Below are 10,961 nucleotides of genomic sequence, written 5' to 3'. Positions count from 1 at the left end.
ATGGAGAACATCCACCAATCTCACATCCCTCCGTCTAGGGCAACGGGTTCAGTGTTCTCCATTCTAACGTAGTGACAGGAGCTAGTTCATTACCTCTGGCAGCTTCAGCTTTAACCGCCATCGCCCCCCCCCCTTCCCGCCCCCTCACACACACCTTCTCAGCCCTCTCCTTTGATTTGGGGGAAATCGATACATGTTTTCCACCAGCAGCGCCTGTGACTAGTGTGTTAACTATGAGGACTCCTGAATGAATAGCACTCAGGCAGGTAATTTACCGTCAGATCGGAGAGGGGATAAAGGGAAACCAATATAAATAGTCAGTAATAAAACTGTTTACTGACACTGGGCGTTCTTTTAATGAGATTTGCATGCAGGGGAGTGTGCCTCTGATAAGCTCTCCAGCTTACAATTATTGACTCTTGTCCAGTATAGCCAGGACTATTATTAGAGCCACAAAGCAGGGAGAGACTCTCTTCATAAAGCCCCTGATAACATTAATAGGGAAGGGAGCTGTATCAGAATTGAAAAGGAGCCGGGGCACAAGTCAGCGTTATTAGTGCTGCTTAGAGAGCTGTCGTTAGCGCTGTCAGCAGGACAGGAATTCTTTTCGAGGGACCGATGCTACAACCCAGTGACAAGACCACTGAACTCCCAGGAGCCGAGAGCACCTGGCACCTCGCAGGAGCGGGCCCAAGATGCAGACACGCTTGCGTTGAAACCACTGAAGGCTCCGTCGGGGCTAGTGATTTTGCAAGAGGCAGGGCTAGTGATTTTCCTGCATGCCTCAGACTGCAGTGATAATCCTTGGCCTTCCCATTGCACCTTCCATCTGAAGGAAGCAGGCAGGACTTGCCTTATTTTGCTAATGGGGAAACTGAGGTACAGAGAGGTTATTGGCCTGATTCTTAGAGACAAAGAGTCAGCTCCTGCTGACTTCAGCTGGTCTTTTCGGAGCTCAGCACCTCTGAAAATATGGCTTGAGGTGTCTTGAGTTGTTCCCAGTAACTGAGGTAGTCAAATTCACTGACAGCTTTTGATCGGAGTGAGTTGCCCAACACTGCCGACCAGGCCAGTGGCAGAGCTGGGATTAGACCCAACTCCTGCTCCCTTTTTGCTCTAACCACTAAACCACACTCCCACCAGAGATGAGAATAGATTCTCAGTTCTGTAACCATCAGATGTACCCTGTGCTGTCGGGAACTGTCCTGCACCAGTTAGGGAATGGATCATGGCCTCACAAGCCTTTCCCACTCTTGTGATGCTGTGTCCACCTCCGCATCCTCCCCCATCTTCCTCCCTCCTTCAGTTCTCATCTAACCCAATTCCAACAGGGCTTCAGCCTGGTTAATGCCAACCCTGGTGGGAGGCCAGCAGCAGCACTGAACTGACTCACTCCACCTGGTCCTTGCTCAGATAAATGCTTCCTGCATATGTAACCTACAGCGCTGATCATCACACTCCGTGCATCTCTCAGTTTGGAAAAGAAATGCAGCGGCCCCTCCCCAAATGGCAGTGCCGAGAGGGCTGGGCAGATGAGCACGGGGAGGACATGGACTGGCGGACTTACAGCTTTGTAAGCTGATAGAATCTGGACAGCTGTCCCCAGAAGAGATGCTCTGTTATTGGTTGGGCTAAGCCTTATAGAAATGGGAAGGGGTGTGTTTGTAGTCGCTGCCCTTCATTTACAATAGTTGGAGCTTAATTGTTTCTTACTTTACGGAACCAGGTAGTTGAAACAACAGCAGCTTCCACCCCAGACACAGGCACATGTCATCGTCCAAAACAAAGGCACATGGAGGGCTTTCGGTGGTTATTGTTTTGTGAAGGTTTGTGTGTACTGTCTGTGCAAGAGAGACAGAGAAGCAAAGAAAGCAGCAGGTGATAACATGAGAGCAAGGGGGAAAAAAGCTCCAGAACAAGCACTGGGAGTGTGTCCTGAGAAAAGCTTTTGGGCTAGGTGCTGGCTGGAAAAGGGCTTGGAACTGCACGCAAAGAAACTGTCTCCTGTTGTTCGATTCCTCCTGCATTCAGGACTTCATACATTCTCTGTGAATAAGCAGAATTGGATCAAAGAAAGCTGACTCCCGTCATCAGTTTTTCCTCCTAATGGAAACAACCCTCAGCACCCCAAATTGAGCTAACCGCTCGGGTCAGAGAGGGGTAACGCTTTCATTTGCACTGAGGCCCAACATGACGCTTATTCTTAGGCGAAGCATTGACTTCAAGAAGCTCAGAACGTGGCCACCAGTGAGCAAAGAATAGGCTTTCCAGTGGGTTGCTGCATCACCAGGGGCAAACCTTCTTCCCTTCTTAGCCCCATCACGAAGGGCTTGTCCGCGTAGCTGCTGCTGGTGCTAGCTGCAGCAAAGATCTGTGCCTTGCTCGCCGAAGCACTTGGAACTGGGGCAGCTTGTGGGGGGGGGGTGAGGGGAACCTTGGGAAACAAAGTCAGTGGGCGGAAGGAGAGGGTTTCTTTTATAAAGTGCTTGCCAGGTTGGAGAGAGGACTAATGAGGCCCTAATTAAAGTCAATGGGGAGAAATTAAGAGCGGGAAGAATTAGAGCAGCAGAAACACAATGGGGAAAACACCCTCCTCCAAAATCCAGAGGAGAGGAGATCAAAGGAGAGCCAGGGAACGGAAGGAAAACATGTTTCCTAATTGAGCTTTGAGCTTCTTCTCTCTGAGATGTGTCCCTTTCAATCCCACCATCCCCTCCCTGCATAGCATGGAGGCAGATTCTGCCAAGGCAGGCATGCAGCCGGGTGTCTCTGGCACGGATGCATTTCCTTTTGTAGATACTAGTTACCCATGGGAGCACCCACAATCGATATTGACAGGGGTTCCCTTGAGCTCATCCTTTCCCAGGGCCAGATTAGGGCTTGAGCCACGCTCAGTCCTTTACCCCGCCTCACTCGTGGAGTCTGCAGTCTTACCAGCTCGGTGGTACTTTGCAGCACAGTGAAATAAGGGGTCACGCCGCTCCCATCACAGCTGATGGGAGGTTGGCTCCTGTGGGAGCAAAGTTAAGCCAGTACTGAGCACTTTTGAAAATCCTCCCCTACAGGTGGAGCAGAGACAGCCCCATCAAAGCTCATGTTGCTGCCTAGATTTAAAGGGTGGTTCTGCTCTGAGACGTGACTATAAAAATAGCACCATGGGATTCTGTGACTGTCATCTCTTGATGGATTTCTGATCAAGTTTGCTCAGCTTACTAGTAAAGAAACGTGGTTTTTCCCCCTCTCTCCCCCCCAACTGCCAGCTCTGCAAACTCATGTGAGCTAGGATGCAGCATAAACTGAACTCCCCTTTCTGTTCTGAAACCCATTGTAATGTAGGACATCTCTGCTTTCACTGTGGGAAATTCACCCCGGGCAGAGAGCCAGCCCAAGCCCACCACTCACCCCTTAAAACCTAGACTGCTTCGGTGCATAAACCAATCTGTACCTATTAAGGGGCCAGGAGGAGATTTCCCTGTTGGGCTGATTAACCCACATCTGCCAACTGTGTGGTTTCTTGCACCTTCCTTGGAAGCATCTAGTGATGGCCGCTGGATCCTGGGCTAAACGGAGCATCCAATCTGGCAGTCCATGTGTTTCTAGGCTGTGTGTTGGCTCTATGCATGGGGGGATGTCATCCGCACCGGGGTTAAATCCGGTCACTTAGCGTATGTCTACACTGCAGTTAAACATCTGCATCTGGCGGGCAGACAGGGCTCAGGCTATGGTGCTGTTCAAATGTGGTGTGGACGTTTGTGCGTAGGCTGGACCCTGGGCTCCGGGACCCAGGGAGGTGGGAGGGTCCCAGAGCTTGGGGCTTCAGCCTGAGTCTGAACAGCTACACTGCCATTAAACAGCCCCCTAGCCCAAGCCCCGTGACCCGCGTCCGCTGACACAGGCCAGCCGCGAGTGTTTAACTGCAGTGTAGCCGTTATTTCATCATTTGTGTTTACTGGGATTTTTTCTTACGTGCAGTTTGAAAATGCCACCTCCCGACGGTGGTTATTTATTGCTGCTGTTATTGTGTCAAAGCACAGAGGGGCAGGAGGCCTGGTGATCCGATCTCTGTGAGAAGTTGTGTGGGTCTTTGAGGACAACGCTTTAGCATTCCAGGAGAGCCACACATCCCAAGGCCCTGTAAAACACACCTGCAGGGAAGGAAGCCACGGCCAGGCAGTGACATGTGAAATAAGGGCTGTAAAAGCCAATCCCCAAGTAACTAGCTGCAGGTCCCTTCCAGAGGCACATTCAGGGTAGGTCTGCACTGCAAAGTGAAGGTGTGATTGTAGCACGGACAGGCATGCCAGAGCTAGCTTTCATCTAGCTAGCATGGGTCACGATAGTAGTGGAGATGTGATAGCACACCAGGGATGCTGGGTTGCTGGCCTGCGCTGAAGCCCGTGCTGCCATGTCTTCATCACCGTGGTTAGCTACGCTAGCTAGACTGAAGCTAGCTACAGTCACACCTTCACTCTGCGATGGCAATTGTGGGCACACCCTTTCTTGAGCAACTCCCTTCACATCTCTTTGAAACTGAACTCAAATCTCCAGTCAGCTCTCTGGCTGCACACCTTTTCTCCTCCAGGCCAGGTCTTGGCTCTGCCATTGACTTGGGCCCTGGTCTAGCAAAGCCCTTGAGCACATGCATCATTTATACATGTGATTCATCCTCAGGACTTCAGTGGGATTACTCACGTGCTTACCAATACGCAGGCACTTCAGTGTTTGACCAGAGTGCACCGCGAACCTTAACCCGAAACACAGGATTGGATGCGCCTCTGACGTCAGCGGGATCCGAATCAGGATGTCAGCGCTGCAGCTGGTGCCTGTTTGTATTACGGGCTGAAGCAATGGAGCTCTGGACAACCCCAGAACCGTCGAGGCGTGTGTACGTGGTAACCTGGGTCCAAACGGAGCAGCTTGCGTCTGGGGAAACACGATCGTGAAACCAGCTAATATTAAATCTACGCAAAGGCCCAAGTGGGGAGGGGAGGAATCTGAGCTCCAAATTTTGTGGCTCGTTAAAAGCAGTCGCTCCATCTCCCAGAAATGTCTAAGACGGTATCAGCAAATGTATCGTACATTATTTTGTGACCCTCTTATTTCCTATCTGTTTATCAGAGGTACCTGTACGGCTCCCACCACCGTAGTGTCTGAGCACTTCACAGCCTGGGCAGCAGGGCAGGGCTATTATCCTCATTTTACAGATGGGGAACTGAGGCCCAGATCCTCAAAGGTATTTAGGATCTCAGCTTAAATACCTGTGAGGATCTGGACCAGAGAGATTAAATAATAATAGGTCACTCTTAGAAAGGACTTTACAAAGGAAGGAAGGATCATTTGTCCCTGTTTTACAGGTGGAGAAAATGAGGCACAGGGACTTACTGAAGTCACCCAGCAGCTAAGCTGAAAATAGAAGCCAGATCACCTGAGTCCCAGTCCAGTGCTCTGTCCACTAGGCCACACTGCCATCCTTGCCCAAGCTCACTCAAAAAGTCTTTAGCAGAGCAGGAACTTGAACAAGGGTCTCCTGAGTCATAGTCTAGTGCTCTCCCCCCTGGACAAGCCTTCCTCTATCAATGCCTCTTTTTTCCTAATTGGCACTAGGTAATTTGGGCTTTGATCCAGTGCCCACAGACATAGGTGGAAAGACTCTCACTGACTTTAGAGGGCATGGGTAAGGCCCTTTATGGCCATTCATAATAGCCTTTGTGATTCTAATAATATGTAATTAGATGTTTAATTCAGCCGCATGCTTCCAGGGTGCGTGAGCCGATCACCTGGCCGAGGAGACAGACCGGCAGCTGCACCTTTTAAATGGTCTCTAATCCTTACTTGCACGATAGATCATTGTTTGATTTCTGTAGCAGCTTCCGTAACACTAAGGGGCTTTGCTGTGTCACAGCCAATAACACAACAAACTGCCATGGCATCAAAGAAGAAAAGTAGCAACACCTGTATGGTACTTTTTAAACATTGCCTACCTGATCGTCACAGCTTTATGGAGGTGTGAAGACAAACCGACGTTCACGTCAAGGGATAACATGGACACCACCTGGAAAGAGGAAAAGGAGGGCAGCCTAGAGAAACAATACACAGAGAACAACAGAGAAAGAAGCCACCTCCATCAACATGACATGCAAAAGCCGGAACAGACCAGCACAAGACTGAAATAAATGGCGGAAATTGGTGGATGCCCGATGGTCGTGAGACTGCAGGAGGGGAAGAGAGAGAGAAGATGTAACGGTAGGGTTCAAGGGAGACTAATTAACCCAGTCATGTGACTGGCGACTTTTTATTGCCCATGTCAGGTGACGCGGGCTAGGAATTAACAGCCCAGTCTCTAGTAGCGTTCCTGTGTCCTGCCTTTATTATGTCCTTGGTAGCGTTCCTGCCTCTTGGCTCTGATCCAAAGCTCTTTTAAGTCAGTGGAAAGACTCCTATTGACTCCAGTGAGTTTTGGATCAGGCCCCCTAGCGTTATGCTTTATCAAGTAAAGATGATACAATGGAGCAAGATATGGACCAGAGCCAAACATCTGACCCAGGTCAGAACACTCCTGAGTGTAGCGGGAGCTGGGATCCAGGTCTCTTATTTTGCAGTCCGGATCCTTCTGTAAGTGGAAGCCATCTCTAGCGAGCTCTGAAATAGCAGACCTCTGCAAATGGGGAAGAGGAACGGAAGTCCCAGCCCTTCACAGTGCAGAATTCACCCCCGTGCAGAGCAACAGCATGAACCTGCGGCACCATATAAGATCTCCAAATGGGGTTAAGTGGGACTGAACAGATGCCTCGACATTGTGCTCTCCCTCGTTCCAGCCCACCCCGGGCAAGCTGTAGTCCCGGTTCTAGCGGCACCTCCGCTGAGGGCAAGGCTGTCCCATGAGATGAGAAATAACCTCATGAAGGCTCCCATTCAGCAAAGCACTTGAGGGGGAGGTTGTCATAGGCGGAGAGGGCAGTTGGATGCCCAGCTCCCACTGGAAGTCAATGAGAAATGGGCGCCTCCCTCCCAGGTGTGCCTTTAGCACTCTATCACTTCAGCACGTCCTCCACTCGAAGCATGCGAGTCCCACTGAGGCCCTAAATCAGGGCTTAAGGTCTCCGAGTCCAAAGTTCACTGACATCAATGCCAAGGCTCCCATTGACTCTAACCAGGCTTGGAGCAGGCCCCTTCTAGCTAAAGACATTCACTCAGAGACTTGCAGTGAGTCAGCATGAAGGCTGAAGGTTCAGTGGCCATGCGTGAAAACCAGCCTGGACGCCATGCGTTTCTTCTCCCTCGTGCCACCCGGACTGCAGCGCCTGGTTGCAATGGGGCACGTGAACTGAATTTCCCGGGTCGTGGTCCAGCCTTTCACATTAATTTAATGTATTTTTTTAGTCTTTATTACCTCAGCTATCACCTCAAGCGTGAATGTGTGACCTTCAATCAATGCTCTCCACTACCCGGCTGCCTTTCAGCCAGAGACTTTGGGCCATTACGCTGCTGTTTAACTGTGTGTTGCTGGTGGAGAGGGAAAGGAGACAGAAAACAGATAAACTGCGCAAAGTGCCTGAATATAGCTGGATACAATGTTCTGTTCTGTTCCCAACTAATGGATATTTTAATTTAGTGGCTCCTAACCTTCACAGAAAGCACGCCTCAGATGGGGTGAAGTGTTCTCCTTTGACGGAGCCTCAGACTTCGGAGTGGGAAGATTGATGTGTCTAGTGTGGGAGGGTGGAATACATGAGATCCCATCACCAGTCGCCGTTGGGAAGAGGGCTTTGGGGAATGGTCTCCATCTCAGGCCAGCTGCTGCTAGGACTATTAGCTGTGGAGTGCTCTGCTGTCAGTGGTTTGGGATGAAAAATGGCTTCTTGGACAAAGCCAAACAGTTTTGTGAAGCAGTTTCGGGTTTGAAATTTTCCCGTTATTTTTCGACCAAATGATTTGAAAGGAACATTTTTTTTATTCTAATTGAACCAGTCTGGGGGTGTTCCCCTCCTTTCTCTCCCCTCTGCCTTTTCCAGTGAAGAAACAATGGGCAGGGAAAGGCAGAGAATGGAGGGGAGAACCCTTAAATCAACTCTATCCCCATTTCAGTTCTGTTTGATTTGAATCAAAATAATACTACTAATAAAAAAATGAGTTCAAATCCTTCCGTTGAAAAATCTGGAAACATTTTCAAACAAAATGAACATTTTTCATTTTGCTTAAGATTTTTCATGGCCAAAAATGCCCAGTTTTGTTTTTTTGACCAGCCCTAACTGATCAGCCAGCAGTGCCTACAATGATCCCCAGCGGAACTGTCAACCACCATCATGGAACGCCTTCACTAGGGCCCTGATTCTGCCATCAGCAGACCCCTGTGCTGGGCTGGAGCCACAATAGGCCGGGGTCTGCTGTCTTAGAGCACATGGCAGGCTAGAAGGCTAATGCCAGCCCACCAAAGAGCAATTCTCACTGGACTAGTGCAGCTGGGGGATTCTGGCTGGGTGTGACCAGTACCATACTTTGTGGACTCCCACCATGCTCCCACTGGAGGCATTTTCTAGTAGACAGGAGATTTTTTGGTGTAATTGGGTTTTACAGCCTTCTTTTGTGCCAAAATGTGCCTTATCATCTAAACAAGGAACATACTCTGGTATCCTTTCAACAGCATCTCTTTCTTCCCCCCCTCTCCTCTTTTATTTTTTCCACAAAGATTTATCTCAGCCCATTTCCTTTTAATGGCAGGAATCATTTAGGTCTCCGTTATTGCAGCTCTTCAGGCGTAATGCTTTAATAAAGTCCTGATCTTATCCGCAGAAGAGGGTTGCAAATATGGTTGCATTTAGCGAGCTGTTTATTATAATGAATGCAGTACAGTACAGGAGTAATGCAATTTCCCATGTTAATTCCATAACTGCTTCCTTCAGGACCAAGGGCCAACCCTGAAATGGACTCTCTTATTATTCAATTTCACTAAGAGTCTCTTCGGGTATTTCTTGTAGAAAAAGAAGAGATGGGAAGGCAGGAAGATTTTAAAATTTATTATTATTTATTATAAGATAGCACCTGGAGGCCCCGACCAGAATTAGGGCCCCATTGCGCAGATGCTGCAAACACACACAGCGAGAGGCAGTCCCAGCCCCAAAGAGCTGCCACCAAAAGACAGACAAAGTGTGGGAAACTGAGGAATGGAGAGGTGAGGTGACTTGCCCAAAATCACGCAGAAAGCCAGTGGCAGAGCTGGGAATAGAAACCAGGGCCATGACTCCTGATCCATTAAAAGCTGATCAGATAATGGATTTGAACCAACATCTGATCTATAAACAGGCTCAGGAGCCCCAGGCCTGACTGGCAGAGATGTGGAGGACCCGCAGCTCCCCTCGATGTCAGCTGGAGTTGTGGGTGCTCAGCATCTGGGATGATTGGAGCTCCCCCATGGACTAAATTCTCCTCCTCTTACATTGCTGAAACTCCACTGAGGCTAGTGGGGCTGCACTAGTGTAACGGAGAGAATTTAGCTCTCTCTTCATTCTCTCTAGACCAGTGGTCCCCAGTCCTTTTCTGGTTGAGCCCCAGTTATAATGAATTGGGCACGTTGCCTATGATCCGTCAATCCATGCCTGGGGAGGTTGCCACCATCTTTTCTGTTTTCTCTCTCTCGTCTTCTCCTGCGTCTGGTCTATCTTGCGGACTGATGTCCAGATCCTCCAAGGTATTTAGATGCCTAACTCCTATTGATTTCAGTGGGATTTAGGCACCTAACTATCTTGGAAGGATCTGTGCCTGAGCCCCCCCGTCTGGTTTATACACACAATGTAAGCTTCTTTCCTCATGCACTGGGATTGGTACTGATGAACCCGCTCCACTGCAAGAAAAGGCTTGGAAATGCTTTTGTGATTACAGCCAAGGCTGGGGAGTTGGGGGTGCAGAGAGGTTTGTTCCTGGTGCGGAAATGTTTGGGATGTCCCACTGAAGCATTCACCCCCCTGGCTGCACCCCCTGCCTTGTCCGGTTATAGCTACAGCTGGAGCTGGGTGAGATTTCTGAGCTGAGAGGTTTTTTCCCACAACATTTCAACATTCGGGTCGACTGAAACATTTTGCAAATTCGTGCTGAGTCCAGCAAATTTCTCGAGTCAAGAGGGGGAAAAAATCAGAAATGTTGAAACGGTTCCGCATGGTTCGATTTTTTCGGGCTAGATTCGCAAGGGGAAGAGGGAGAGGTGGTGCTGCTCTTGCCATTCTGCCCAATAACCCAGTGCTTAGGGCACTCCCTTGGGACAGGAGAGAGGCCAGTTTGAATCCCTGCTCTGGAGCAGGGATTTGATTGCAAGGTTCCAGTCCCTGGGCTATAGTGTAGTCCGGGCTGGGACTCTCAATCTGTCCTGTTGAAGCAGTTCCACTGTGTATAAAATACTTGACTAGCCATTGGACCAGAGCGAGAGCACGCGAATGACTCTGTAGCATGGGTGCTAGAAATGCAAGCGTTAGATACGACAGGAGAACAGTGGTCATTACAGGAGCGGGTCAGTCAGCTCCTCTGCTTGGAAGCAGGTCCGTGTACCTTTGCTCAGAATAGTGTCATGCCCTGGCTAGCGGGCATGTGCATTCCTGCCCTCTACTGGACAGAATGAGATCTTCTCAGCTGTGTGTCACAGGCCCTATACTGCTATGAGCCTGCAGAGATTCTCGCTGCAGTGGCAGGGGCCTGTGCTTTGGCTACAGGAGGCTCAGAGTTCTCCTGCTGTTGGGATAAGTCCTGAATAGATGTCACATTAAATCGGATGTGGCCCTGGCTATTGCCAGAATACCGTATTAAACAACATCAGCTGTCACTCACTCACGAGTGGCCTCTTCAGTCCAAATCCACCTCTGTTTTGCCATGGTAAATGACTTCTCAGAAACAGTCAAGTCACAAAAGTGACGCCCTCAGCAACTCTGCTCCGGCTAAAGTCATTAATTCCATGTCATTCCATGCTCCCTCCTTTC

The sequence above is a fragment of the Emydura macquarii genome, unplaced genomic scaffold (assembly GCF_026122565.2).
Source record: "Emydura macquarii macquarii isolate MOO-44397 ecotype Brisbane River unplaced genomic scaffold, CSIRO-AGI_Emac_v2 contig_3220, whole genome shotgun sequence".
In the NCBI taxonomy this organism is placed as follows: Eukaryota; Metazoa; Chordata; order Testudines; family Chelidae; genus Emydura; species Emydura macquarii.
The sequence above is the reverse complement of the archived record's forward strand: the minus strand, read 5'-3'. Positions refer to the sequence as shown.